The sequence below is a fragment of the Pelodiscus sinensis genome, chromosome 31 (genome assembly GCF_052426305.1).
Source record: "Pelodiscus sinensis isolate ZL-2025 chromosome 31, ASM5242630v1, whole genome shotgun sequence".
Classification (NCBI taxonomy): Eukaryota; Metazoa; Chordata; order Testudines; family Trionychidae; genus Pelodiscus; species Pelodiscus sinensis.
Window position 1 is genome coordinate 10,688,131 of NC_143082.1, and position 18,428 is coordinate 10,706,558.

At 46.1% G+C, this 18,428-nt stretch overlaps 1 protein-coding gene across 1 annotated transcript in view; it reads left to right on the top strand.

Moving 5' to 3' along the window:
• The first annotated feature begins 3,070 nt into the window (after positions 1–3,070).
• Positions 3,071–18,428, top strand: part of SCN8A (sodium voltage-gated channel alpha subunit 8) — a 132,338-nt gene continuing 116,980 nt past the window's right edge. Inside the window, exon 1 of the mRNA XM_089774586.1 lies at positions 3,071–3,203. The gene's annotated coding sequence lies outside the window, so the exon portion shown is untranslated. The remainder of the gene's footprint in view (positions 3,204–18,428) is intronic.

Sequence of the window (18,428 nt, forward strand, 5' to 3'; positions counted from 1 at the left end):
AATTGTAGGTGTTCAGCAACTCTCAGGTTCAGGCTCTTCATTCACACCAGAGAGAAGCCAGATTGTGCATGGATATAAAAAAAATGCTTCCAAAAGTTTGGGTTTAGGGAGATGGACCATCTCTTGAGTGTCTAAAAATACTTCAGAAGTGGCTACTGACTTTGGGTGCCCACCATGAGTCACCTTTAAAAGGAGTCCGTTTTTTTCAGATGTTAAGGACACCCTTAATGTCTGATGTTGGACATCTGCCACTTCCATAGATGGTTCTAGCATGTCTAAAATTGGGCACCTAAATTAGTGATTTCTTTTGGGCACTTTAAATTGGCCTGCACTTGTTGCCTTACTGAAGATGCAAAACTGGTTGTAGACTCATATAATGTAACACACGGGGTAAAATTTTGGAAAACACCTACATGACTTAGATATCTATCCACGATTGAGGGACTAGCTAGACTCCTAAGTCATGCTGGCACTATGAAAATGTTATCCATTAAGCACTGTTGATGTCAATGGGACTTATCAGATGCTTAAAATAGAGGATGTGTCATAATTAAACTTGAAATCAGGTGAAACTTGTCTGTTTTTGCTATGGAAATTTACATTTTGGCAAAAGTTCAAGAAACTTTCAGGCAGGTGTTGGGATTGTATGCAGTTTCAGGGGTCTGCCCACCTGGGTCCAATTAGAGGATCAGGGCTTTGGTCAAAGTTTCTGCAATCTCACTGTTTCCAAATAGATACTGGAGATTTATTTGTATTTTCCCTAATACCTTTCAACTCCAAAACTTTTTGGATCAAATCCAGAGATGAGGTGTAAGGACTTGTCTATACACACAATTTGTATCACTTTAACTATTCTGGAATAAAGAGGCTGTGGTTGTCTCCATATATAGATGCTTTTATACCAGTGTAGCTGTTTCTGTGGGGGTTTGAGAATAAGCTCTAGCAACATAAGGTGTCTTTGTACCTCTATGATTGTACCCACACTAGGGAGCTGCATTGGTATATGTAACACCTAATCGACACAAGCCTCCCCCATCGATTTAAGATACACAATTTCTGCTACACTATTCAGTGTACTTAATGCAGTACTTCCATGTGGTAAGGTCCGCGGCTGATGCTCTCCTGTCAACTCGGACTACTTTTCTCATCCTGGTGGATGGAGTACAGGAGTCAACAGGCTTAGAGGTCAATTTATCGCATCTATGCAGACACAATAAATCGACTGCCAATGGATCAATCGCTGCAGTGTAGATCCACTGTATAATGAAGACAAGCCCTATGTCAGTAAAAAAAAAATTAAAATAAAAAAAATCACAGCTCAAACCAAAATAGTTATATTAATACAAAAACTGTGTAGACCAGGCCTTGCACTTGGAGAACTTAAGGCCAATTTATAGACTCTTGCTGATGTGGACTAAGTCTTTGTTTCTGCATGCACAAGCTGGACTTTTTAAAAGTGCACAATTTTTAAACTGATTTAGTTGAAGTGGTGCAAACACACTTAAATTGGGTTACAACTGGCATATATCAATGTAGCTTAGTTCAGTGAGTTACAGACAAGCTAAATCACTACATATACATTATTCTCCAATCCAATGTTACTCTCCATGTGGTCTTTGCTGGGTCTGCATCTGATTCAGACTAAACTGCTTGCAGGGATGTCTCTTCTATGTTTTGTGGAGTCATTGGGCCAAATTCTGCTCCGTGACACAGTAGTAGATTGGAAACCAATCTAGTGGCTTGAGTGATGTTAGTCCCAATTTACACCATTCTATCTGAAAGCAAAGGTTTGCCCAATGATGTGGACCAAGATGGAATTCTAGGATATTATATAGGAATTATTGAGCTCAGTTCCCACCTTTGCCACTTTTGCCCTCGGCGGACTTGGCATATCACTTCATGTCACTAAAATGGGGATAATAATGCCTACCTTAGAGGTTGGTTGGATTTGCGATGGTTAATTAGCACATTATTTGGATAGCACTTTGATACCATAAGGTGATATGACAGAATTATTGGTTCTCTTTGGTCAACGCCTACCACTTGGCTGACTCTCAGTGGTAAGTTCTACACTTGAAGCTCAACCTTGGTTCATTGGTATGAATGAATGCCAGTGAGTTGAAAGCAGACTCCTTTGTGAAACCAAAATGATTTAATTCTGCCCAGAGCTGTCCTAGCCTGGCTGAGGGTGCTATGGTATGTTCCCAGTCAACGAGTGTATTTGGACCTCGGGGGAACTGAACTTAAGGGCTGGTGACCAGGAGAAAGAGCAGACGCATTATTGTTACAGCTTGTTTCAGAGCTGGGGCCCTCACACTTGTTTCCATTCTGTGGACTCTGCGGGTACGTCTCTACAGAAGTGTTATTTTGGAATAACTGACATTCTGAAATAACAGAGCATGTCCACACTGCGAGCCATTATTTCAAAATCACGCCGAGCTGGAGGACTTCTTACTCCGACTCCTGTAACCCTCATTGAACAGGAGTAAGGAGAGTGGAAGGAAGAACACTCTTTATTTGACTTCCTGCTGTGGAGACAGGGCCAAAAGCTGAATTAAGCTATTTCGACTTAGCTATGCAATTGAAGTCGCTGTAGCTGAAGTTGCTTAGCTTACTTGGAGTTTTGCTCTGCTGTGTGGACATGCCCTGTGAGACACTCTCTTCCCACCAGGGCCCTCCCTGACCCTTGGCTTCACTGTCCCCTATTCCTCTCTAGATAGATTCCCTCTGGGCCCCTACATCTACCAAGGAATTTATCTCCCTCTGCTTAAGTGATCCACCAGCTACCCAAGGACCCAGTGCTATGCACATCCAGGGAACCATCCCACCATCAGAGCAGGGAACCCCTACTTGGTGGGGGATTTTCCTTGGAGAAGAGAGGGTTCCCCTTACCCTCCCCATCCCTTGGAATCCCGAGTCCTCCCTCCCCTCCCAGTTCTGAGCCGCTGGATGGAGACATGGTCCCTGCCTGGGCAGATAAGGGGAGAGGGGGTGGGGATAGAGGCGAGTGCAGAGATTTTTGACACGCTCCCTAACCATTCTGCTGAGAGTCATCAATTATGCAAGGGAACTGCACGCTGCACTGGGGGGAAGGCAAGGGAGGCAGCGCACTAAGATGGCGACAACCGCAGTTTCTCCTGCAGCTTCCCCACCTCTGCAGTCCAGCAACGCCTTGCGGGAGTCACGCTAGTTCAGCAGCCACAGTAAGTTGCAGCCCCCGCCCGGGACCCTTGCGAGGCGCGCAGGTTGCGCGGAGGGGCTTCCAAACCCCTGCCCCCATTTGCTTTTTTTTTTGTGCACCCCCTTCCCCCCCTCCCTCCAGGCGGGGGTTTTGCCGCAGAGCGATTTCCAAGCACCGACAGCTCCTTGCGTGCATGTGGGCCAGTTCCTCTCCTGCCTCCCCACCCGGGGTGCCAGGGTACCCCGCCTGCCCCAAATCGGTCTGGCCCAGCAGCAGCAACCTCTCGGCTGCTTTGGGGCGCACAGGGCCGCTTGCCAGCTGCTCGTGGGGCTTCCCCTTCCCCCCAGGTGGGGGTAGTTCCCTGCACCCCCTTGCACTGGTGAGCTAGGGCTTCTGGCCGGCGGCGGTTCCATTCCCTACTTGCAGCAGCCTGGCATCCTAGCCGCCACCGGGGCGCCTAGGGCTGCGGGCTAGCTCCTTTCCCTCCCCCAGCTGGGAGAAGCGGGGCCTCGGTTCCCCAGTGCCCGCTGCAGCCTGGCTACCTGTCCGCCCTGGGGGAGGGCGAGGGCGGCCTGTCAGCCAGCCCCTGGCCGGGGCGCCTCTCCTGCAGCTGCGACAGCCCCCGCTCCAGCAGCCGGCGAGCTGGTGCATTCCCCCACCCAGTCCGCCCACCCTCAGTCCTGCCAGCGGCCTGGGCTTCATCTAGGCCCCTTCTCGGCGCCTGTCCCCCTAATTTGGGGGGGGGGCCTGTCCCTAGCCCGCCCCCAGCCCGGACCCCCCGCTCACGTCTGGGCTCTTCCCAACCCCCTGGCTGCGGGGCTGGGCTACCCCTTTAGCGCTCCCCCCACACTCCAGCCGCCTGAGCCCCCCCTCCGGCCGGGGGGCCAAGTGGAGCAGGGGGAGACGCGGAGGAGGAGGAGGGGGGGGGCTGGCGGTTTGGACCCGAGAGGGGTCTTGGTGTCCCAGCTCCTGTCTTGGGGCCCTCTAGTGCGCGGAGCTTCCTGAGGAGGGGGCGCGGGGCTTTCAAGCCGGGGAGGGGGGGGGTTGTTTGGTGCATGTTTGTAAAGACAGGGCGTCACCCCCCCCATCCAAATGACACCGGCCGCGGTGGGGGTGGGCAAGCGGGAAGCTGCAGCTCCAGGCGAGTGGCGGAGGCTTGGGGGTAAAACAGGGAGTTGGGGCCCGGTGCTGCACCTCTCTGGAGCGCTCCCTCCAGGGGTTTGGGGGAGAGGCTCCGGGCGTGGGAGGTTTCGACCCCACTGCCCCTCCAGACGCAGGGCGGGCGCTGCAACCCCCAGGTATCGCACTGCCAAGGAGCAGTTCGTGGGGGGGGGTCCTTATTGGGGGACCGGGGGCCTATTTCCCCCGGCCGCTGACTCCTACCCTGCTTCGGGTAACACTGCAGCTGGGAACGCGTGACCCACACGCCCTGCACTTTCCTCGGGGAAAAGGATTTGGTTGGAGGAAGGAGGAGCCAGGTCCCTATGCCCAGCTACCGGTAGGATATTTTGGGGGAGGGGAAGGGCAGAAAGTATTACACGTTGTCTGTGTCTTCCCCACAGCCCTCTTAAGACTTGATCATTCGGATATCAGTACCGGGAGTGTGCTGGGGTGGGGGAAGGCGGTGTTACATGTGTGTGTTTCCTGTGCTGTGGGATGCAAGCTCGTGTGAAAACGAATTAAAGTGCTACATTGTCCTGCATTTTGCTCCAAGGTCTAGGACATGTTGTTGAACTTGGGTGTGCGTGATGCTAAGCAACAGATGATGATTGCAGCCTTATTTTACTTCCTTGGTGGCTGTTGTGGGGGTTTGATTTCCCCTTTGCTAATGAATGGTTATTATGTATAAAATAGCCTTAAAGCATATTTCCCTTCCCTCTTGCCACATGGGCTGGGGCGAGGTGGTCCCTTGTTTGTTGTGGGCGTCAGGTGTGTGGTGCTGAAATGGACAGTTCCCTGGGAACGGTAAAGGGTTAGTGACTGTCTAACAGTGTATTTGTATAATCTGGGTTTGTACTTGGGCCTAGTTAATGATCACGAATTCATACTGCTTTAGGTTTTTCTCCTTCTCTGAGGCTGGTAGAAACTGCCCATAGTGATGTGATTCTACCAGGAGGTCTTATCTAGAATGTAAGAAGGGCCATACTGGGTCAGGCCAATGATCTGTCTAGGCCAGTATCCTGTCTCCAGATGCTTCAGTGGGAATGAACAGAACTGGCAATGATGGAGTGATCCATTCCTGTCTTCCATTGCCAGCTGCTGTCAGTCAAAGACATAGGGTCTTCCTGAAGGTTAGGTTGTGTCCTGGATTATTTTGGCTAATTGCCATTGATGGGCATTTCCTCCATGAACCTATCTGCTCATTTTTTTGAAACCAGTTATATCTGTGGTCTCACTACATCCCCTGGCAATGAGTTCATTGTGTGAAGAAGTTCTTCTTTATGTTTGTTTGGCTATTAATTTCATGGGGTGGCTTCTGGTTCACGTTTTATGGGAAAAGGTAAATAATATTTCCGTATTTATTTTTTCCCCACACTATTCATGATTTCATAGACCTCTATCATATCTCTCCTTAATTGTTTCTTTTTTTAAAGATGAACAGTCCCAGTCTTTTTAAAATCCCCCTAGGTTGCTTCATTCCTCTAATAATTTTTATTGCCCTTTTCTGTACTTTTCTCAGTTCTAATACATCTTTTTCAAGTTGGGGTAACCAGAACCTTGCATAGTATTCAAGATGTGGGCATATCAGGGTTTAATACAGTGGCATCCCTTTCCCAGTGGTTCCTAACTATGACTTTAAAAAAAAACCATTTTTGACTGCTGCTGCTGCATATAAAGCAGGTATTTTCAAAGAACTATCCATTATTACTCCAAGCTCTCTGTTATAGACCCCATCTTTTCTATGGGGTAGTTGTAATTATTTTTTCAGTGTGCATTACTTTGCATTTATCAACATTGAACTTCATTTGCCCAGTCATCCAGTTTTATGAGATCCTTTTCTAATAGTCAGTTTTAGATTTACCTATCTTGAGTAATTTTGAATCCTTTGCATACTTTTCCACCTCCTGATATATCCCTTTTCCAAGATCTTTTATACATATGTTGAATCTCTGGGTTATATGGATGTTCAGGCCTTATCTGCCTCTTTCCACTGTGAAAAATGACCATTTATTCCTAACTTCTGTTTCCTGTCTTTTGATAAATTATTAATCCATGACAGGATCTGCCTTCTTGTCCCATAAGTCCTTACTTTGCTTATGAGGATTTGATGAGTCTTTCTCAAAGTCTTTTTGAAGGTCCAAATATATTATATCCACTGGATCACCCTTATTTGTCTGTGTGACACCCTGAAAGAAATCCCGATAGACTAGTGAGATGCAATTTCCATTTACAAAAGCTCACCTATATATATGACCATTCTTTTCTTTGCTGTAGTTTCTACCAATTTGCCTGGCACTGAAGTTAGGCTTACTGATCTATAATTGCCAGGATTGCCTCTGGAGCCTTTTTTTAAAAAATGACACTATATTAAGTGCCCTCCAGTCAATGGTACAAAGGTAGATTTAAGCATATGGTTACATTCCACAGTTAGTAGTTCTGCAATTTCACATTTGAGTTCTTTCAGAACTCTTGTGTGAAAGCCGTCTGGGTTCGATGACTTATTACTGTTTACCTTATCAATTTGCTCTACTAACATCTAAGTCTAGAACAGTTGCTTAGATTTGTCTCTTCTAAAAGGATGGCTCAGATGTGAGAATCTGCCACACATCCTCTGCAGTGAAGACCAATGCAAAGATTTTAACTTCTGTACAATGACCTTGTCTTCCTTGACTGCTACTTTAACACCTCGATTGTCTATACCACTGATTATTTGGCAGGGTATACTTCTGATATACTTAAAAAAAGCTGTTTTTGCATTTTTTGCTAGTTGCTCTTCAAATTCTTATTTGACCCGTCTAATCATACTTTTACACTTGACTTGCTAGAATTTGTTCCTTTCTAGCATACGGAATAGCAGAAAGCTGCTTAAAATCATCTTAATGCTTCTTGGAGGGGTAATTTTAATAATGTTGACTTACAGCACCGGGGTACTAATGTAATAAACAGCATGACAACATTTGTACAAGTCTTTAGAAGATCATATTATGTGTAACTACAATAGGTAAAATGCCAGGCACCTCAGATCTCAATAATTTCAGTCAAAAAGAGTGTTCTGATAGGACTGTTATTTATTTTGTATGATTTGCACTCTCAACCTTTGTTTGTAAATTGCAACACCGATAATCTGGTTAATATTCTGTGAAAGGAGCATTCCCATCAGTAGTAACTTGATCTTTTGTCTAAACTTTTATATGTGGACAATAACCAGATGATGGCACAGATGTTATAGTAGTTTTCCTACAGGATTGAGCCAATGTTGCTTAGAAGTGCTGGGGTAACCATGTGGGGACTTCCCAAAAAAGAAACCCATTGCCTGATAAGCAGTTGAAAGAAGAGTGATTGGGTGTGGTTAGAAATTAGAAATATGCATCCTCATTTCATTTTCAGTTAAAATTAAAAATAGTCAAGTAAAAAGTAATGAGAAGTCCTGTGTCACCTTAGGGTGTGTCTAGACTACAGGGTTTTTTTTGAAAAAAGTGGCCTTTTTTTGAAAAAACTTCACTTGCATCTAGACTGCTGCCACATTCTTTCAAAATTGAATTGTAAAACGTGGCTGGTTTTTTGACCATGGAAAACCTCATTTTACGAGGAATACGTTATTGAATGCAAACAGTGCTTTTTCGAAAGAAAGCATCCAAACTGCCTGGGTGCTCTCTTTCGAAAAAGTGGCTCTCTTTTTTGAAAATACTGGTTGCTGTCTAGATGATCTCTTTCGAAAGGAGCTTTTGAAAAGAGGCTTGTAGTCTAGACGTAGCCTTACAGACTAACAAAAATATATAGTAGAAAGTAGAGATGTTAACTATTGTTTATTTGTGTAAATCTGTAACCATTGGAAATTTTAACAGTTAGACATTTACATGTGTGTGGGGGGAAGGGGGAAAGAGGGAAAACAGGAGCCAAAGGGGAGCCAACTTTTAAGTTGTCTCCCTGCCAGCACCAGCTCCCGCCTTCTCTGCCTGCTGCCTCTGATAAAGAGGCAGCAGCGCAGGGGGGAGGCGTCTCTGCAGGAGCTTATTCCTGCAGGGAGCCTGCTTGAAAGCTGCTTCCTGCATGTACCAGCTCCTGCCTGCCTCTCCACCCCTCGCTGTTACCTCTGTGCAAGCAGCTCAGCACAGGTCGGGAGCCGGCTTAAAAGCTGGCTCTCTAGGGGATCCGCTCCCACCTCCTCCTCCCTTGCTGCCTCTGATACACAGGCATGAAGAGGGGGGATTGCATGTAGTCATTCCGATGAACTGATAGGCCCAGACTTATTGGTTAATCATATAACCCACTACACGCTGCCATCCCTAGTAAAAAGTAGTTTATGCAGAGTGTCATGAATAGATCAAAATTCTGAAAATATAAAATCCCTCCTCCATATTCTTTGTTGCTTTGTTTAAAATTGAGTTGTTGGACTTCTTATGTGCTCTGTAAACATAAACTGATGTGACTTTTCTGTGAATATAAACTGATGCTTTCTATGGCTTCAGTAGCTTAAGATTCAAGGCTGTATGTCGATCCTACGGCAAACATTGTCCATGCTGACTGTGATTCCCATTCATTATTGATTACCTTTCTACTGAGGTGGTTGCAATGGTCATTGAAATAAGCAAATACACTGGAATCAATGAACCCATTGATTTGGTCAAATAAATTATCTGGGTTAAAGAATATAAGGTAAAATCAGAACAAAAGCATTTAAAATGAAAGTAAGGTTCTTTGCAAGTGGGAAGTTGCATGCAGATGGTTACAGAAAACATCCAGTTGGGAACATAAGAATGGTCATACCTGGGTGATCCCTCTCCTGTTGCCCATTCCCGACTTCTGGTAAATAGAGGATAAGGACCCTGTCCCTGCCCATCCTGACTAACAGCCATTGATGGACCTACCCTGAATGAATGTATATACAGTAAAACTCCAATAGTCTGGCATCCAATTGTATGGCACTCCCGATAGGCCGGCATCAAAATGGCAAGAGCCTAGTGTAGTGGTTCCCAAACTTTTCAGCATCATGCCCCCTTTCTGATTTTTGAGAAACCCTCATCCCCCCCCCCCAAAATAGCAGCAAAACTTGTTGAGCAAAAGAAAGGAATTGACTGGGGCTGATAAACAAAAATAGCAGCAAAACTTAGGAGGGGGAGGGATTGACACGGGGGAGAGGGTTGGGGTTGGGTCGCCTTGCACCTCCCTGGAATTTCTTCATGCCCCCCAATTTGGGAACCCTAGTGAGTGAGCTTTGGCAAAGAACGAGTCACACGGCATTGGGGCAGCAGCTGAACCGAGTGAAACCGGACGGGACTGAGTCAGTCTGACACTGGGATTGTGTGATGCTGGACAGTGCTTGTGCTACAATAAAAAGGGTTAAAACACTTTATATACAATACATACTGCATATATATATATATATATATATATATATATATATATAACCATCTTATAATACCTCTTGATAGTTTGGCATATCCGATAATCCGGCACCACCTAGGTCCCAAAGGTTCCGGATTATCGGAAGTATACTGTAGTTCTTTTTTAAACCCTGTTTCAGTCTTGGTCTTCATAACATCCTGTTGCAAGGAGTTTCACAAGTTGACTGTGCATTGTATGAAGAACTATTTCATTTTGTTTGGTTAAACCTACTGCCTATTAATTGCATATGGTGACCCCCAGTTCTTGTGTTATGAGGAGAAAATAGCACTTCCTTATTTACTTTCTCCATAGCAGTCTTGATTAGATTTCTATCATATCCTCTCGTAATTGTCTCTTTTCTAAGTTGAAAAGTCCCAGTATTATTAATCTCTCTTCCTATGGCAACCATTCCATACCCCTAATAATTTTTGTTGACCTTTTCTGAACCTTTTCCAGTTACTATTTATTTATTTATTTATTTATTTATTTATTTAAATAGAGTGACGATATTTGCATGCAGTATTCAAGATGTGAGCATACTGTGGATTTATACTGAGCCAATATGATATTTCTGTCTTATCATGTATCTCTTTCTTAATGATTACCAACATTCTGTTAGCTTTTTTGACTGCTCCTGTACATTGAGTGGATGTTTTGAAAGAACTATTCACAATGACCCCAACAACAACTAATTTAGTCCCCATTATTTTATATGTGTAGTTGCGATTATGTTTTCCAACTGTGCATTTATCAACATTGAATTTCATCTGTGATTTTTGTTGCTCAGGCATTCAACTATCTATATTCAGGTATCAGCTGCAGATTTTTCCACGTCACTGTTTACCCTTTTTCTTCAGATTATTTATGATAATGTTGAATAGGGCTGGTCCCAATGCAATCTCCTGGGGGACACCATTATTTACTTTTCTCTATTTTGAAAACTGACAGTTTATTCCTATCTTTTAACCAGTTACCAATCCAAAATTCATGGCTCCCTTATCTCACTTATCCCATGACAGCGTACATTGTTTAAGAGCATTTGGTGTGGCACCTTGTCAAAGTCTTTCCGAAAATCTAAGACCATTATATCCAGTGGATCTTGCTTTTCCACATGTTTGTTGACCCCCTCAAATTATTCTAGTAGATTGGTAAGTTATGATTTCCGTTTACAAAAAACACATTGACTTTCCCCTCAAAAAACTGTGTTCATGAGAATGACCATGCTGGGTCAGACCAAAGATCCATCCATCCCAGTATCCTGTCTGATGACAGTGGCCAATACCAGATGCCCCAGAGGGAGGGAACACAACAGGTAATCCTCATGTCATGTGATCCCTCCCCTGTCACCCACCTCCAAAGAAACAGAGGGTAGGGACACCATTGCTACCCATCCTGGCTAATAGCCATTGATTGACCTAACCTCCATGATCTGTCTAGCTCTTTTTTTGAACCCTGTTAAAGTCCTAGCCTTCACCACATCCTCTGGCAGGGAGTTCCACAGGTTGACTGTGCACGGAATGAAGAAAAACTTCCTTTTGTTTGTTTTAAACCTGCTGCCTATTAATTTTTATTTGGTGACCCCTAGTTCTTATATTGTGGGAATAAGTAAACCTTTCCTTATTCACATTTTCTACACCAGTCATGACTTTATAGACCTCTATCATATCCCCCCTTAGTCTCCTCTTTTCTAAGATGAAAAGTCCAAGTCTTTATAATCTTTCTTCATATAGGACCCCTTCCAAACCCCTAATCATCTTTCTTGCCCTTTTCTGAACCTTTTCCAAAGCCAATATATGTTTTTTTAGATGAGGCGACCACATCTGTACATAGTATTCAAGATGTGGGCATGCCGTGGTTTTATATAGAGGCAATATGATATTTTCTGTTTTATTCTCTATCCCTTTTTAAATGATTCCTAACATTCTATTTGCTTTTTTGACTGCCGCTGCATGTTGAGTGGGTATTATCAGAGAACTATCCACAATGGCTCCAAGATCTCTCTCTTGACTAATTGTAGTTAAATTAGTCCCCATCGTATTGTATGTATAATTGGGATTATGTTTTCCAATGTGCCTTACTTTACATTTATCCACATTAAATTTCATTTGCCATTTTGTTGCTCACTCACTTAGTTTGGTAAAATCTTTTTGAAACTCTTCACAGTCTGCTTTGGTCTTAACTATCTTGTGCAGTTTGGTATCATCTGCAAATTTTGCCACCTCACTGTTTACCCCTTTCTCTAGATCATTTATAAATAAGTTGAATAGGTTTGGTCCCAGGACAGACCCTTGGGGAACCCCACTAGTTAGCTCTCTCCACTCTGAAAACTTACCATTTATTCCTACCCTTTGTTTCCTGTTTTTTAACCAGTTATCAATCCATGAAAGGACCTTCCCTCTTATCCTATGACAACTTACTTTACTTAAGAGCCTTTGGTGAGGGACCTTGTCAAAGGTTTTCTGGATATCTAAGTATATTATATCCCCTGGATCCCCCTAGTCCACATGTTTCTTGACCTCCTCAAAGAACTCTAGCAGATTAGTAAGGCATGATTTCCCTTTACAAAAACCATGTTGACTTTCCCCTACCAAATTATGTTCATTTATGTGTCTGACAATTTTATTCTTTACAATAGTTTAAACGAATTTGCCCGGTACTGACATTAGACTTACTGGCCTGTAATTGTCAGGATGACCTCTGGAGCCCTTTTAAAATATTGGTGTCATGTTAGCTATTTTCCAATCAGGTACGGAAGCTGATTTAAAGGATAAGTTACAAACCACAGTTAATACTTCTGAAATTTCCCATTTGAGTTCTTTCATATATGGTGTCTGACAGTTTTAATCTTTCCTGTAATTTCAACCCATTTGCCTGTTACTGAAATCAGTTTTATTTGTCTGTAGTTCCCAGGATCACTACTGGAGCCCTTTTTAAAAATTGGCATCACATTCGCTATCCTCAGTCACTTGATACAGCAGCTGATTTAAATAAATTGTAAATTACAGTTAATAGTACTGCAATTTTATATTTGAGTTCCTTCAGAACTCTTGGGTGAATACCATTTAGTCCTGGTGACTTATTACTGTTTATCAATTTGTTCAGAAACCTCCTCTGATGACACCTCAATCTGGGACAGTTTCTCATATTTGTCACTTAACAATGGCTCAGGTTTGGGAATTCCCCTCATGTCTTCAGCTGTGAAGACAGATGCAATGAATTCATTTAGTTTTTCCTCAATGACCTTATTGTCCTTGAGTGCTCCTGTAGGATCTCAATCATCTAGTTCAGTGGTCCCCAACCTTTACAGGCTGCCGGGAGCCAGGGGGCGTGGCCGTTCGCCTGCCGGGCGCCAGAGGGCGGGGACACATGCACGCCCGGTGGCGGCCCCCCTATAGCCGCGTACTCGTGGGCGGGGCCCCCCGCAAGCGCCGCGCTCCCGGGGCCGGCGCTCCTCCCAAGCGCCGCGCACCGGGGGCCGGCGCCCCATCCAAATGCCGCGCGCCCGGGGCCGGTGCCCTCCCTCAAGCACCACGCGCCCGGGGCCGGCGCCCTCCCCCTGCAAGCGCCGCGCGCCCAGGGCCGGCGCCCTTCCCCTGCAAGCGCCGCGCGCCCGGGGCCGGCGCCCTTCCCCTGCAAGCGCCGTGCGCCCGGGGCCGGCGCCCTCCCCTGCAAGCGCCGTGCGCCCGGGGCCGGCGCCCTCCCCCTGCAAGCGCCACGCGCCCGGGGCCGGCGCCCCCCCCTGCAAGCGCCGCGCGCCCGGGGCGCAAGCGGCCAATTCGCGGCGCTCCCGGGGCCGGCGCTTACCATGCGCCCGGGCCGGCTCCGGCACAGCGCATGTGCCCGGGGCCAGGCCAGCCCCGAGCACTTGGCGGGCGCACACAAATGGCCCTGCGGGCGCCATGGCGCCTGCGGGCACCGTGTTGGGGACCACTGATCTAATTGCTCCACTGGTTATTTACCAGGCTTCCTGCTTCTACTATACTTAAAAATATTTTGGTATTACTTTTTGAGTTTTTGGCTACCTGTTCTTCAGATTCGTTTTTGGCCTTTCTAATTATATTTTTACACTTTTTTACAGTTTTTCCTTCTTTCTATTTTCTTCAGTAGGATTTAACTTCCACTTTTTAAACAAGCCTTTTTGCCTCTGACTCTGTTTCTGTTTTGTGGATTAGAGAATATGGCACTTCTGGTTCTCTTACTAAGTTTTGAATTTAGGGTTTACAGTTAAGTTGAGCCTCTATTATGGTGTCTTTAATAAGATTCCATGCAGCTTGCAGAAATTTCATTTTTGGCACTGGCGTGTTGAAATGAACTTGTGATCTCTAGTGAGAAAAGCTGCAGGAGGAAAATTGGCACATTAAGGCTGTCTCTACACTGGCACCTTTTTCCGGAAATGCTTAAAACGGAACAGTTTTCCGTTATAAGTATTTCCAGAAAAAGAGCGTCTACATTGGCAGGATGCTTTTCTGGAAAAGCCCTTTTTCCGGAAAAGCATCCGTGGCCAATGTAGACGCACTTTTCCGGAAAAAAGCCCCGATCGTCATTTTCGCGATCAGGGCTTTTTTGCGGAAAACACTGCTGTGCTGTCTACACTGGCCCTTTTCCGGAACAGTTTTCCGGAAAAAGGACTTTTGCCTGAGCGGGAGCAGCATAGTTTTTCCGGAAAAGCAGCTGATTTCTTACAGTAAATCGTCAGTGCTTTTCCGGAAATTCAAGGGGCCAGTGTAGACAGCTCGCAGCTTATTCCGGAGAAGCGGCTGCTTTTCCGGAATAAGTGGCCCAGTGTAGACACAGCCTAACTGTTCCCTTTTGGAAGTCTCAGAAGAGAGGCCATCAGGACTAACTTCCCCCTCCATGTGTAAAGGTGCTTCCTGCGGCACAAAGCTGAGGTGCTTGGCAGGGCTGCATGAGGTAATCTGAACTACTGCAGCTTTTGTTGTCCTTCTTTGGAGAAACAGAATGTCATTCTTCTCATTTCAGTGGGAGATACTTGTATCCTGCTGTGGGGAGAATTGGTACTCCTGTGCCATCAGTCGGGTACCTTTAAAAAGTATGAAATCAACAACCGAAAATAAAAGCTAAAGAAGGAAGAATTGTGTCTACCTTGTAAGACCTTTGCTGACCATTTTGGGGAGAGGTTAAAAGACAGTTTGGCCAGATTTTCAAAAGTTCTTCGCTTTCCACCACTCCCATTGAGACCAATAAAACATCCCGCATTTCACTCAACACCCCCCCACCATTGAAAATAATGGTGGCTGCTGGGAGCTGACATCTATTGAAAATATGACCATTTATTTAAGTGCCTGCAAGGGAACTTTTGGGTTCTGATCTTTTTTGCAATCTGCTCTTTCCCTATAGACACAATGAAGGTCCCAAGGAAAAAGATACCCCCGCATGCTACGTCTTCACTGGGATTTCTTCCAGCAGAAAATATGCTAATGAGGGACTCATTAGCATAAGTCACAATCTCATTTGCATATTTTCTGCCCATCTGTTTTTGTGCTAGGGGCTTTTGCGCAAAAACAAGCAGTGTAGACGTTTCCTTTTGGCGCAAAAACCCCTTTTTGCTATAGGGAAATTTTGTACAAGTTAAAAGAATATACCTTTATGTATGAATAAACAATTATAGTTAACCAAAAGAGTTACATGGCATTGCTCGGGTCCTTGTTGGGGTTGGTCCTGCCTTGGGCAGGGGGCTGGACTTGATGACCTCCTGAGGTCTCTTCCAGTTCTATGATTCTTAACTCAATTTTTGTATTTTGGAAAATAAAATGAAAATATATGTGCTTTATTGAAATCATTGCTTGTTGCCTCGGGGAGAGAGGTCTACCCCAGCGCTCTATCACTGTAACGGCTTGAAGCTGAGTGAGATGTGCCTCTTCATAAGCTAGGGGTGGGCAAGAGGTGTCTAGTGGGCTGGATCCGACCCACTAAGCCACTTGGTCCAGCTTGTGACTGCCTCTCTGGGACCCTTAAGCACAGTGCAGCAGCAGATGCTTTAAATGTGGCTGCTCTATGCTCTGGATGCTGGGGAGCGAGGAGGAAGGCTTTGTGCTCGTCCTGCCCCCCAGCAAAACCTCTCAGCTCCCATTGGCCAATTTCCAGCCAATGGGAGCTGACAAATTTTGCTGGAGGCAGGAGCAGCCAATGAAGCCTCCTCCCTCCGTCCTCCCACCCTACCTGGAGCACAACCATGTGGAGCAGCTTGTGACTGCAGCTCAGGTTCCTGCAGGGTTGCTGGCCGGGAGCTGCCTAGGTAAGTGCCTCCCAGCCACAGCCTGCCTCTTTGACCCCCCCGCAACTACCTGTCCCAGGTCACCACCCAAACCCTCTGTACCCCTTTCTCCCAGGTTACAACTCCCTCCCGGGTACTACATCCCCTCTCTCACCCTTCCCCCAGGCCAGAGTCCTCTCTGGCACTCACATCCCTCCATGACCCTGCACCCCGTTTCCCTGCCCCAGTTCACCACCCAAACCCTCTGCACTCCCTTCTCCAGGTCACAACTCCCTCCCAGACTCTGCACTTCCTCCTAGAGCATCCCCTAGGCCAGAATCCTGTCCTGCACCCATACCTCCACCTGGATCCTGCACTCCAAGCCTCTGCCCCAGATCACAACCCCCTCTATCACCCACACTCCGTCTCAGACTCCACACCCCCTTACGCACCCCAGTCCTTTACCTCAAGCTCCCTTCTGCACCCAACCTCTGTCTCAGACCCCACACTCCCTCAGTTGAAATGTGGCCCTTGACCACTTGCCAAAATCTTGGAGTGATCCCCCCATTAAAAGTTATTGCCCCCCCTCCCCCGCCATAACTGCTGCATCTTCAGTGGGCACAGCTGAGGGAGTAGGGCATGTCCCCAGCTGGGACAGATCCAGGTTTGTCTCTTCCTCCCTTCCCCCCAAGCAGAGTGAAGAATGTAGCAAACTACTGTCTCGGTCACCATCTCTAGCTCCTTGCTGTCCCTCTGTCGTTATACAGTATATTTGTCCTGTATTCTCTGCTGCCCCCATGTGGTCATTACAGCTGAGCCCTCCCTTTGGCCGTGTCCAGACTCAGGGGTTTTTTCGGGAAAAGTAGCCTTTTCCCGAAAAAACTTCCCCTGCGTCCAGACTCAAGCCGCGTTCTTTCGAAATTATTTCGAAAGAACGCGGCTTTTCTTTCGATGGCGGTAAACCTCATTTCACGAGGAAGAACGCCTTCTTTCGAAAGTTCCTCTTTCGAAAGAAGGCGTTCTTCAATGTAAAGAGGCCGTCTTCGAAAGAGAGCATCCAGACTCTCTGGGTGCTCTCTTTCGAAAAAGCGGATTTCTCTTTCGAAAGATCCGCCTGCAGTCTAGACGCGATCTTTCGAAAGAGGCTCTTTCGAAAGATGCTTTCGAAAGAGCCTCTTTCGAAAGAAGCCTGCAGTCTAGACATAGCCTTTTTGTTTTATGAGAAGCAATTCCATTCCAGGCACAGCAACAATTTAGTCCCCCTCCGCTCCCCCTGTCATCCCTCCACCTGCTGCCACCTCCTCTCCACCCCCAGCCCGACCTCCTCCATCTCCGCCGGTGGGTTAGTGCGTGTGGGGTCTGGCCCCAAACTGGAGGGGGCGTGGGAAGACACAGTACAAATTCCCCCCCTCTCCTTCCAGGGCCATGTGCCAGGTTTGGGGGCCCACCATGCAGCGGTGGTGGGTGTGTGTGTGCAAATTTTTCCTTTGCCCCCAGCTGCATAACACCCTCGCTACACCTCTGCTCCCATTTCCTCCTTCTCCTGCACTGTTGCTTCTGTATCAGAGCCAGCAGCATGGGGGAGTCAGGCAGCTCCTTGGGCTCCAGAGGCATTTTTTAAATGCAACAGAGTTTGAGCTCCTTGCAGCTTTGCTTTTGGGTGCAGAGAGTTTGTTATAAAAAGAGGCAGGCAGGTTATTAAGAATAAGTAAAGCCTGGTCATTCAAGTAATTGAAGGATCGTTAGATCATAATGAAAACATTGGCAGGTACTTAAAAGATATGGGAGGAAAAGAGTAGCAATGAGTGTTGTGTTGCTGGGATTTAAATTTGGACCTGTACTGTTAAATATATAAATATTTCTGAAAAAGGGGTAAACAGTGATGTGGCAAACTTGCAGATAGTACAAAATTACTCAAAATAGTTAAGTCCAAAACTGACTACAAAGGAATCTCACAAAACTAGGTGATTGGGCAACACAAGAGCAGATGGAATTCAGTGTTGATAAACGCAGTGTAATGCACATGGAAAAATATAATCCCAACTATACATATAAAAATGATGGGGTCTAAATTAGCTATTACCACTCAAGAAAGAGATCTTAGAATCATTGTGGATAGTTCCCTGAAAACATCTGCTCAATGTGCCATGGCAGTCTAAAAACTAGAAAACGTACAGAATACAGGCAGTCCCCGGGTTATGTACAAGATAGGGACTGTAGGTTTGTTCTTAAGTTGAATCTGTATGTAAGTCGGAACTGGTGTCCAGATTCAGCCGCTGCTGAAACTGATCAGTTTCAACAGCGGCTGAATCTGGACGCCAGTTCTGACTTACATACAGATTCAACTTAAGAACCCCAGGCATCCCCAAGTCAGCTGCTGCTGAAACTGATCAGCGAGTGATTCCAGGAAGCCCGGGGCAGGGGCTTCCTGTAGTCAGCCACTGGTCAGTTTCAGCAGCGGCTGACTTGGGGACGCCTGGGGCAGAG